The following is a 12,346-nucleotide window of genomic DNA, read 5'->3' as shown; positions in this document are numbered from 1 at the left end:
GAGATTCATGTTGTTTACTTGTAACTTTCTTAACTACATGCTCTTATGGTTATTCTCTTTGGCACTTATTTTTTGGTTTTTCACAATGTGTGCTTCTTGTTTTGGCTACCCACAATGCTTTGGGGCTATCTTGTTGTCATTATCAGTGACCTATGCACTTTGTAAAGCTCTCTCTTGGAAGTCACTTTGGATGAAAGCATCTGCTAAATGAATACATATAAATGCAAATGATTAGCATGTGTTTTGGGATAAAATGACCAAAGGAGTTAGTATGTGTGTTTTGGATGAAATGACCAAAGGGGTTAGCATGAGTTATTTGGATGGAAAACAATTGAAAAATGACCAAAGGGGTTAGCATGTGTGTTTTGGATGAAAAAACCAAAGGGGTTAGCATGTGTGTTTTGGATGAAATGACCAAAGGGGTTAGTATGTGTGTTTGGATGAAATAAAGGGGTTAGTATGTGTGTTTGGATGAAATAAAGGGGTTAGTATGTGTGTTTTGGATGAAATGACCGAAGGGGTTAGCATGTGTTTTTTGGATAAAATGACCAAAGGGGAAATGAGCAAAGAGATTAATATGTGTGTTTTAGATTAAATGACCAAAGAGGAATTGACCAAAGGGGTTAGTATGTGTGTTTTGGATTAAATGACCAAAGGGGTTAGCATGTGTTTTTTGGATAAAATGACCAAAGGGGTTAGCATGTGTGTTTTGGATGAAATGACCAAAGGGGTTAGTATGTGTGTTTTGGATAAAATGACCAAAGGGGTTAGTATGTGTGTTTGGATGAAATAAAGGGGTTAGTATGTGTGTTTTGGATGAAATGTCCAAAGGGGTTAGCGTGTGTGTTTCAGATGAAATGACCAAAGGGGTTAGTATGTGTGTTTGGATGAAATAAAGGGGTTAGTATGTGTGTTTTGGATTAAATGACCAAAGGGGTTAGCATGTGTTTTTTGGATAAAATGACCAAAGGGGTTAGCATGTGTGTTTTGGATGAAATGACCAAAGGGTTTAGTATGTGTGTTTTGGATGAAATGACCAAAGGGTTTAGTATGTGTGTTTTGGATGGAAAAGGACCGAAAAATGACCAAAGGGTTTAGCATGTGTGTTTTGGATGAAAAGACCAAAGGGGAAATGAGCAAAGGGATTAATATGTGTGTTTTAGATGAAATGACCAAAGAGGAATTGACCAAAGGGGTTAGTATGTGTGTTTTGGATGAAATGGCCAAAGGGGTTAGCATGAGTTATTTGGATGGGAAACAATTGAAAAATGACCAAAGGGGTTAGCATGTGTGTTTTGGATGGAAAAGGACCGAAAAATGAGCAAAGGGGTTAGCATGTGTGTTTTGGATGTAAAACGACGGAAAAGTGACCAAAGGGGTTAGTATGTGTGTTTTAGATTAAATGACCAAAGAGGAAATTACCAAAGGGGTTAGTATGTGTGTTTTGGATGAAATAAAGGGGTTAGTATGTGTGTTTTGGATGAAATGACCGAAGGGGTTAGCATGTGTTTTTTGGATAAAATTACCAAAGGGGTTAGCATGTGTGTTTTGGATGAAATGACCAAAGGGGTTAGCATGTGTGTTTTGGATGAAATTACCAAAGGGGTTAGTATGTGTGTTTTGGATGAAAAAACCAAAGGGGTTAGTATGTGTTTTTTGGATAAAATTACCAAAGGGGTTAGCATGTGTTTTTTTGATAAAATGACCAAAGGGGTTAGCATGTGTGTTTTGGATGAAATGACCAAAGGGGTTAGCATGTGTGTTTTGGATGAAATTACCAAAGGGGTTAGTATGTGTGTTTTGGATGAAATAAAGGGGTTAGTATGTGTGTTTTGGATGAAATGACCGAAGGGGTTAGCATGTGTGTTTTGGATGAAATGACCAAAGGGGTTAGTATGTGTGTTTTGGATGAAAAAACCAAAGGGGTTAGTATGTGTGTTTTGGATGAAATGACCAAAGGGGTTAGCATGTGTGTTTTGGATGAAATGACCAAAGGGGTTAGCATGTGTGTTTTGGATGAAATTACCAAAGGGGTTAGTATGTGTGTTTTGGATGAAATAAAGGGGTTAGTATGTGTGTTTTGGATGAAATGACCGAAGGGGTTAGCATGTGTGTTTTGGATGAAATGACCAAAGGGGTTAGTATGTGTGTTTTGGATAAAATGAGCAAAGGAGAAAAAACCAAAGGGGTTAGTATGTGTGTTTTGGATGGAAACGAATGAAAAATGACCAAAGCAGTTAGCATCTGTGTTTTGGATGGAAAAGGACAGAGAAATGACCAAAGGGGTTAGCATGTGGGTTTTGGATGGAAAACGACGGAAAAATGTCCAAAGGGGTTAGCATGTGTGTTTTGGATGAAAAGACCAAAGGGGAAATGAGCAAAGGGATTAATATGTGTGTTTTAGATGAAATGACCAAAAGGGTTTAGTATGTGTGTTTTGGATTAAAGGACAAAAGAGGAAATAACCAAAGGGGTTAGTATGTGTGTTTTGGATGAAATGACCAAAGATGTTAATATGTGTGTTTTGGATGAAATCACCAAAGGGGAAATTAGCAAAGGGTTTAGTTTGTGTGTTTTAGATGAAATGACCAAAGGGTTTAGTATGTGTGTTTTGGAAGAAATTAGCAAAGGGGTTAGTATGTGTGTTTTGGATGAAATGACCAAAGGGGAAATTAACAAAGGGGTTAGTATGTGTGTTTTGGATGAAATGACCAAAGGGGAAATTACCAAAGGGGTTAGTATGTGTGTTTTGGAAGAAATTAGAACATTTTAATTGCTAATGCACTTCAAACACACAAAAGAGGACTAAATAAGGCTCACATATTTGTACCTAAACTTGTTACAAACTAATATAAATGTTAAACACAAACAGAGCATGATAAAGAAACGCGTACAAAAAAACAGACATTCCTTCCTTGTTTTCATCAAGTTTCCTACATTTAGAGTTTAGAGTTATATGTAGACAATGTAAACAGGAAACCTCTAACTGTACCGTGTGGTTCTGAGGTGTTTTACAATTACAAACTAAAAAACTGAAACAATCTTAACAGTCATGTTGCAGAGAGCAGGAGAGTGAGGTGAACCATTATGTTTATTTTAAATGGGTCTTCTTTAAAAAATACATTTGCTTGGGTTTGCACTTGCTTGTGACCCAAATGCTGTCTGAGCAACAAAAAAAAAAGATAGAAAGAAAAAAAAAACATTTGCAGCCAAGAAACTATTTCCACTTTCCTGGCAAAGCTTTCCAGACATTGACAGAATGGGGGCAGTTCAATTTGATATATGATGATAAAAATCTTGCTTTCTCAGCAAAGCATAACAAGTGGTATATTGAAAAATGGTTACACTTTTCTTCACAATGGCCTGATTATGGCAAGATAACTCTATAATTATGTTGAAGCCATTTGAGTCACTTTTAAAATGAAGTCACTTGCAGTGAGGTTTGGATAAATAATGTGAAAACTAAACAAAACCCAGTAGATAGACGCTGTTTGTAATTGTCCCAGAAATGTAAATAAAACCGTTTTGCAGGAAGGTAGAGAAACGTACAGTGCTGTAACAATTCACACTGTGGAGCAGGCAGCAAAAATGATTTTTGCAGCTGACTCAGCAATCCGTTTGGTTCTAGAGGCCCTTTCCAACTAAGGCTCACAAACAGAAGGGGTATGATGACAAATTGATTTGGCTGCAATCTCACTCCTGTGCTCATAGTAAAAAGCAAAGTCATCAAATAACTTTCTAATGGTTCAAGGTGTGTACACTGATACCGTCTCCCTGGTTTGTAAATCCCTCTACAGGAAACAGGGTCAGACTGGCCGTCAGGAGTGTTGGGACATTTCCCAAACGGCCGGTCAAATGGCCGCGACATAATGCAAAAATAAATAAATAAATATATAATAATAATACACGGTCGGGGCCGGTAAGTCGCAGTCCAGACCTGACAGTAAATAACGGTCAAACTTCCAAGAATTATTTGAACAAACCACCCTTGGCATCATTCGTTTTTTGACATGATGCCATCTAGTAATAAGATGGTCCTCATGCTCAATGAGTGACTGCTAAACATTTTTTACACTAATTTCCAAGGGATGAATAAATACTCTGGGCGCACACGCACACACACACCCTCCTCGCCTACCCAGTCTGACTATATAATTCAGTTGGTGAATGCCTCCATCAATTTCAATACTCTTCTAGTTCATTTAAAATGCATGACCTTCTAGAAAACAACAGTCAATCAATGCTTCTAAACTTCCCGTGGCGCAGTTGTTCTGTTTCTCGAATCCGTTTTTTTTTGTTTTGATTTCATGTGTTAAAAGGTGCCCTTGTGTAAATACATGGCAATGACAATTCATCACAATTTTAATTCCCAGCACCATCAAGCCATCACTGTGACAAAGCATGAACACTAAATTCCTACATGAATTCATAAAGTCGCCTCCAAGAAACCAGTTATGTATCCCCAAACCTTTTTTGCTCTTTTTTCGTTTTGTATCTCCTTAACTCCTTAAACACCAGCAGACACAGAGACTCATCCAGGGGATAGGATAGCTGCATTATTAATAAGTGCCGTTAAAAAATCACATCTGTTTTTGCATCTGGTGCACTGTTAAACAGTTTCAACCCGGCCTGGTTCCAGTCTGGTTCCCTGCTCCACCACACCTTGTGTTGAAGCCAGGAGAGGAAGCCAGGAAGCATCAGTACCTGTGGGACTTACAGCTGGAGGAAAAAATAAACTTGTGTTTTGTAAAAAAGAAGAAAAAAATAATTGTTTTGAACTGTGTTTTTCTACATGTTTTGAGAAAGGTTTGTCTTGAACGGAGTTGGATCAGGTTGGTTATTGCTCAGTGGTTAGAGCATTGAGAGCACGAGAGGTCCCAGGTTCAAATTCCCCCTGTATGTCGCTTTGAATAGAAGTGTCTATAGAAGTGTAAATACAGTTTGTGGATGAGTGGTCTGGAGATTACGACTTTTACTTTTCATAATGATCTGATATTAGACTAATCAAATATAATTGATTGACTGGAATATGGAATGCAAATTGTTTGAGTCTTGGCTGATAGCCATTCCCTTGCTTGGAGTTTCATTAAGAGCACAACAACTTGTACTTTTTCTAATTTCTGTATTATAGTTCCAAGAAAGTGGGAATTGAATAAAGAACCTTTGCTTGCCCTAACCTGAATGAGACTAACTCTGAACCATGGCACTTTCTGCTGTCAAGGACAGAGAAATACAGTCTAGGTCCACATTCAATTATTTTTTTTTCTTTATTAAAATCATATTCACCCAAACATGCTTATAAGTGCATTAGTGTAAAAGCTTTTTCTGGTTCAAGGTTAAACTTGAACATTCCATGAATAGAGTAGCACAATAAATTGTGTGGCCTGTATACAGAAACTAACTTTAAATGGATAATAATCTGACGTAAGTGCCCGACTGTTTTCAAGGATAAAAAAGATCAGAAAAATGACATCAAATAAAGAAACAATGATTGAAAACGACAATGAACCTGGAAACAAACCAGTTAGACGAAAAAATGCACTCATCACGATATCTGTTAAGTTTGTGCGTCTATGTATGGAAGCTAGATGCAGCAGTAGAGAAAACCAAGGACGAAAACGAGGTGAGAGGTTGAATTCCGAGCAAATCCAGGTCCTCGAGATGTTATTTCAAATCACACCTTGGGCGCTATGGTAACAGGCTGAGGTTTCATGAGATGTATCCTTCATGCATACGTCTTTCCCTACCAAGCCTCTCTAAAACCTCACAACCACGAGACAACACGGTAGTTGGGTTTAAAGAGGTAAGATACTGTGTTTTCTTTTTCAGTGGTTTTTGATGCTGCGAAGATGCCCAATGGTGGAGCAAAGTATTGACATGTAACTGGATAAAAAAGAGCCTTAATGGATTCACACCCTGCGGTCGAGACTAAGACTGTATTCCTCAGCTCACTTAGGAGACTCCTGGGTCTGGAGTATGGATGGAAGCCTTCCCCATGCCCAACCTCAAAACAATGAGTGCTGGTTGAACCGCATGTACATCTACAATGGGCTTCCTTTCCTACAAGGGCCCTGTCCAATCAGACGTCTTACTTGAAAGCAGAACATCAGAGATGCCAAAAATGTCTCGCTTTCTGAAGACTTGGGATAGAGTTTTTATCAAAACGTTTGAACATTTTCGCCTTTTGCTAAAAGAGCCCCTAAGTCATGTTATATTCAAGGCTGTACATTGCTGATTAGGATGTCCATGTATTATTCTCACACGCCTTCAAGTGGAGCAGTTAACAGAAACACACTTAATACAGATGTGTTAAAATTATTTTGTTTATGAATCCACTTACAGAGAGAGAATGGGCACAGGGGGAAGTCCGTTTGAAAGCAGTCCTCCTTGAGAAGTAATGTGCACAAGTTAAATTTGTAAGAGACGATTATTCAATTGTTTACCACTGCCAGTAAATAAAAAATGCCCCTCTCTGACTCCAACTGTGAAATGGGACACACGGTGATGAACTAGCAACATTTTATTCGGAAATTCACTCTGAGGAATAACTTGAAGATGACATGTTATTAAGCCATAATAAAGAGCCTGGGAGATGTGTGTGTGTGTGTGTGTGTGTGTGTGAGGGGCTAAGGTGCGGAGGTGAATGTGTGTGTGTGTGGGGGGGTTGACACACTTTTCATCCTAAAATCTTGCTCCTCTCTCAATTCACTTGGAAAGAAAAGGGGGGGGGGGGGGAACACTGATGTGCCTGCAGTAACAATCCCCCTTCCTCATCCTCCTCTCTCCTCTCTGTCGGTTATTAAACATGAAAGTTGGTAAGTAATTAGCCGTGTTTGTGGTTGATTTATGATGCCGGATAAGGAGGTGCCCAGCTCGTCAGAAACACTTTGCAACTGTCTTCTAGTTGGTGCGTCAAACACAGCAGGCTCTGCAGTGACACCTCTGGGGAGAAACCAAAGCTTTTAAGAATTTAGTTCTTGACCCTCCATGTTCTCTCTTTCCTTCCTTCTCTGGTTTTAACAAGCTCTCTCTCTTTCTGTCTCTCAGTTTATTTCTGTCTCTCTTTCACCCTGTCTCTCTAAGTCTGCTGGTCTCTCTGTCTCCTAACCCTTTTCATTCACATTAGACTCAGTATAAATATTCTTGCATCACAGTCTTTGTGCAGTCGTGACTCAGCATGGTAACTACCACATATGACTCGTTAAGACCGAGAGAAGATGAGGAAAGTTGTGATAATTGAAAAGTACCACATGTTTAAAATTCCACGTCGAAGACACAATGGAGCCTTGAGAAGCTCTGGAAACAACATCCACAACAGAAGAATCGCTTATTTCTGCTCTGCTGGCACCAGGGAATCATTAACCAGGGGGAGGTGTGCGCTTTGAAAAGTGGAGCACAAGCTTTAGTTTCAAACATCCTATTTTACACGCTGCATAATGGCATTAAAGTTAACTTCGAGCAGTACATGAATCCCATTAGGAAAATCAATGGGGTCTGTCATATGCTTTCAACATAGTTCAAAATCATTAAAATATCGTTTAAAAGTAGGGCACACTCCTATGCATTTTGTGCGTAAGTAGTGTAACTGATATGACAAATTGGGATAAATACCATTGTGTGTGTTCACACACACAGACACACTACGATGATTAATGTTAATAATCTTATTAACACAAAGGTTCCAACACAATGGGATGTTATTTGCAAAATATTCTATTTCCCCCAAAATCTTGTTTGCATGGATTATTTAATCATTGTTATCTTGATACTTATGGTCACCTCCATTTTCCCCACAGTTACAGTTGGAGCTAGAAGAATTCAGAAGACAGAAACAGGTCAAACTGTTTTCACATTTGCACAATTTAAATACACAGTTTTGTCATTCTCAGTGGCGGTAAACAGCAGAGAACTAACTGTCTGAGTGAAAAGACTCTCATCCAGTGTATGCAGGAACAATCGGACTTTTGAATGGAGTTGAAATGGCAAAACTGTTTACCTTGTAGAATGTTATTTACACAATATTGCTGGTTTAATGTGTTCATGTGAGATGAATATACCCACATACATTTCTCATGAATTATTGTGTTGCTTTCCAAAATTCCAAATGGTTAAATGTTAAAGAAGATGGACAAATGCAATCTTGCTAAATATGCTTTGAAAAGGAAAAAGGACTGGCATTTTTTTTTTCTTCATGAACAGCTGGCAGAAATCTTAGAAAATAATGTTTTGCATCAAGGCTTTGGGACATTTTGGCTGTGCCTAATTGAGTTATTATGACGGAAAAGGAGCTCTTAGTAATGCACATGGTGAACTTACTAAACCCATGGCCACAAATACAGCCAACTGAAAGATTAGCCTTTGCAAAAAGCTTCTGCTTTTTGCCAGGCCATCTTTGTGAGTAAGAATTTTGTTCTTAATGATTTTGCTTTTGCTTTGGTTAAATAAAGGTTAAATAAAATTTTCAAAAAAGTTATTGGCCTTCGTTGTTGTGTCATTACAGAAGATAAGGCTCCTTCCAGACGTTGAGGGATGTGTCTTGCAGGATACTGAAAAGCTAATTAAGAGACACTACTTTAGTATAAAGTTGATTTAACTAAGGCTGCATTGTCCAGTGACCTAACGCTCCCATCACACCCGCGGTCCAGCTATTCTCAGCCTCAGCCAGCACTCTGTACTGTCGTGACGCTCCTCTGATAGTTTTCACGCCCCCGTCGGTGTGCTCTGCCTGGACCGTGTTAACTCTGACACGGAGAGAGACACGGAAGTGTCAGGAGTACCGTGAAGCGCCAACAATACATTAGCCAGAGATACATTAGCCAGAGATACATTAGCCAGAGATACATAAGCCAATGATATGTTAGCCAATGATATGTTAGCCAATGATATGTTAGCCAATGATATGTTAGCCAATGATATGTTAGCCAATGATATGTTAGCCAATGATATGTTAGCCAATGATACATTAGAAATGCATCATTGTTAACATATTTTGTCGGCTACGAAGCATCGTTTAGGTGAAATACTGATATGTATGTTTTCTCAAACGTAATCAGCTTTGTAATTTTCAACTGAAAATGTGTAACACTGACTGAAGTAAAATAGTACAATGAGAACCAGTGTCCACTAAAAAGAGGTGTTTGTTTCCATTTAGTGCCAGTGTCAGCTCGATTCCCTAACCGCTCAGCCACCTGACTCCAGATTACATACATTACATTTACATTTAGCAGACACTTTTATCCAGAGCGACTTCCAGTAAGTACAGGGACATTCCCCCCGAGGCAAGTAGGGTGAAGTGCCTTGCCCAAGGACGCAACGTCATATGGCACTGCGGGGAATCGATCCGGTAACCTTCTGATTACTTGCCCGACTCCTTCACCGTTCAGCCATCTGACTCCGGACTTCCCCCTGTGCCCAGATTATTTAGGGTTAGTAATTTTCAGTAACAGACTAAACTTGACCAATGCTCATACAAATGCTAATGTTCATTTTACATGAGCATGATCTACTTTCCTTACAGTGGTGTTACTACCCGCCATCTTTCACTGTGGGAAAACTCTTCTCCAAAACTTCTTGAGTGAGCCTGTTAGCCATTTCCACCCCAATGATTTCACTATCACTCCCATGTCAAAGTGAGCCACCCATATTGTTCTCCATGACAGACATAAGTGTGCAAATGCTACTCCATACATTTCCCCTGCATGATAGTCTGATTGCCTCTCATCAGAAACCAGCCAACAGGCAATGACATCCATCACGGGCGGCACGAGACTGTCAATCACATCCTGACATCCTGACACTGCCAAATTAGATGGCAAGGAGCTTCAAGTCACAAACGACAACTTTTATAACAACCCTGACCGCCCTCAACACATACAGACTATGAAGAATAAGAAAAAAGGGGTTGATGGACTCCTTGACTGACAGGAATGTGATTGACGAGCGTTGTCACAACGTCAATGTTGTTTCTCGTGATTCAACGTATCAGAGAGACGGAGAGGGTAGTTTGTCTCTCGTCCAGACGGAAGCGGAACTTTGAAGCTGGAAGGCCTCTGCCTACACACTCTCAAACCCTAAAATATTGAACACTTACATCTTATCTCGCTATGCGCAGTATTCACCTGTTTTCCACTAGATTTCGACAGTCCAGGTAATATGAACTCGTAACCTATTCATATGTCCATTATGTATTTAAATGGCTTGAACCGATCCATTTGGCTCACTACAATGTCCTTTGAACGCTGTGTTTCTTCTCATTCATGCATACATTGTATAATCCTTTTAGCAACCAGCAGCCAAGGATTAAGTGCACAGTGTTGAATAATTCACGGTGTCCAGATTAATTGAAGTGGGGCCAAAGCCTTGTAGTGCACTAAATCAAGCTGAAACTGGGATTGATTAGGCACATATATTAGTTGGACGACAACAGGGTCTCAGTGATTACAGCCTTCCTTCGCCTTTATCCTGAACTTCTACTATTGAAGAACAAATAGGGGCAAGGTGTGTGAGAGGACAAATGATTATACTTCATCTTCAAATCAGTCTTGTTCCGTTATTTAACAAACACGTTTTCTGGTTTTCCTTCAGATAAGAGAAGAGACAGGGCACTTTAAAACAATCTCCTGAGGTGGTTTCCTGTCATTTGCCAATCCTCGCTTTGAAAGGTGAAGTGTGTTCCGCACCAGTAACCGTTCAAGTTGATCTCTCCATGTTCATGACACCAGTAAGAGTGAAGATCTAAAATGATATATACAGTTGAATAATAACTACCAAATACCATGGCAACAGCTCCCTCGCATTCCCCTTCTGAATCAAGAATGCTATAATGCACTGGATGAACACTGATTTAAGGAAAGCTCTACGGTATATCTAAATGTGTAGGATTAAAGAATAACTCAAATTAACTTGTGAAAAAAAAGTTATGTTTGCATGTATGAATATATGAAGAGTGACAAACAATAAACCTACTTTAGAAAAAACAGCCGGATAAATGCCGCTTGGGAGGAAAACATTCACGTCCGCACAGCAAGGCCAGACGGCCCAAACATAGCTCACGTCTTCTTTCTTTTCATTAGTGCTATACTCACATAAATGTCAAGGAAGATAACCTGCCATCTTTCCAGTCTGCTGGCATTAACACAAACACGTACACACACACACACACACACACACTCCCTCTCTGAGCAAAGGCCCACATATTGGTTTTCAGAAGTGATTCCATCTCTTCATATTTGCAGCTTTTGTTGCTGTCGCTTGTCCATCCATGTAGTTTGGTAATAACTCCTACAGTATCAACACGGTCCTTGCCTCCATTATTGTTAGTCCAGGAGACAAGATCAACATTCCAACGATGATGTGCTACCCACATTAAAGTTTCATTTACGATTAAACATTACAACAAATCTATGAATAGCACCATCTGCTTCTTCCATCCAGTTCTTAACTCAAACGGTCTTCTGAGAGTGATCGTAGCGGACATTTCACATTTAAGTTTGCGGTAGATAATAGTTTAGGGTAAATATTGTCGGTCAGTCCTGGAATCCGCACGGTATTGAGGTATTTAAACCTGTCCGACTGTGAAAATTGGCACCGCTAGCGACGTACGGGGGAGGGGGCAACATCTGGGCTGTGGGCGATCACGTTGCCCATTGGATGATCACACAGACGGGGGGACGGGACCGAAGCAGCGCATGATACACAACGGAGCGTTTGGTGGAAAGTTAACCGAGGTTTCAATAATAACATTCAACACGCGCACGTTCTATCACCCTAGGCTGTCACACAGCGCAACAAACTATATAAAAAAAAAATGTCTTTGGAAGACAGCCAAACCAGGAGAGTCGGTTGGAGCTCAGCGAATAGACTGTAGGTGAGTTATCTCTGTTGAATCTGATCAAACGTCACTATTGCAAAAAGATTAAAGCCCCTAGCAGAATAGTACAGAAGCAAACATTGTTACATCAGACCTCCAGGAGTAATTATAAGCTGCTTCAACACAGCAGAATTCTCTGACAAAGCCATGTACTTATTCAGATTCAAACTGTTGCTTGCGTGGGTGATTATTATATGAAACAAGTGGCGTAGGTGTACATTGGATGGGGGGGGGGGGGGGGGGGGATGGTGTAGGCACCAACACAGTTTAGCAAGATAAATGATGTCAAACTCTGTTATATATGTATGTTCATGAGATCTAGGGCCTAGACTCTAGGCTCATGAAAGCCAACATGTTGCTTAATCAAACGCGTGATTGATAATGTATCATTTAGGAAGACTAAAGATGACATAAAATAGCAAACAAACAAATGGTAGTTTTTTTTAAAGATGCGGGTGCAGGAGCAATGTTTGGCTA

General features: G+C 39.8%; 1 protein-coding gene across 2 annotated transcripts in view; it reads right to left on the bottom strand.

Moving 5' to 3' along the window:
- Positions 1-12,346, bottom strand: part of opcml (opioid binding protein/cell adhesion molecule-like) — a 119,141-nt gene that overhangs the window by 14,737 nt on the left and 92,058 nt on the right. The window lies entirely within an intron of this gene.

The sequence above is a fragment of the Hypomesus nipponensis genome, chromosome 20, assembly GCF_054491055.1.
Source record: "Hypomesus nipponensis isolate SF chromosome 20, ASM5449105v1, whole genome shotgun sequence".
NCBI classification, from domain to species: Eukaryota; Metazoa; Chordata; class Actinopteri; order Osmeriformes; family Osmeridae; genus Hypomesus; species Hypomesus nipponensis.
The sequence above is the reverse complement of the archived record's forward strand: the minus strand, read 5'-3'. Positions and strand labels throughout refer to the sequence as shown.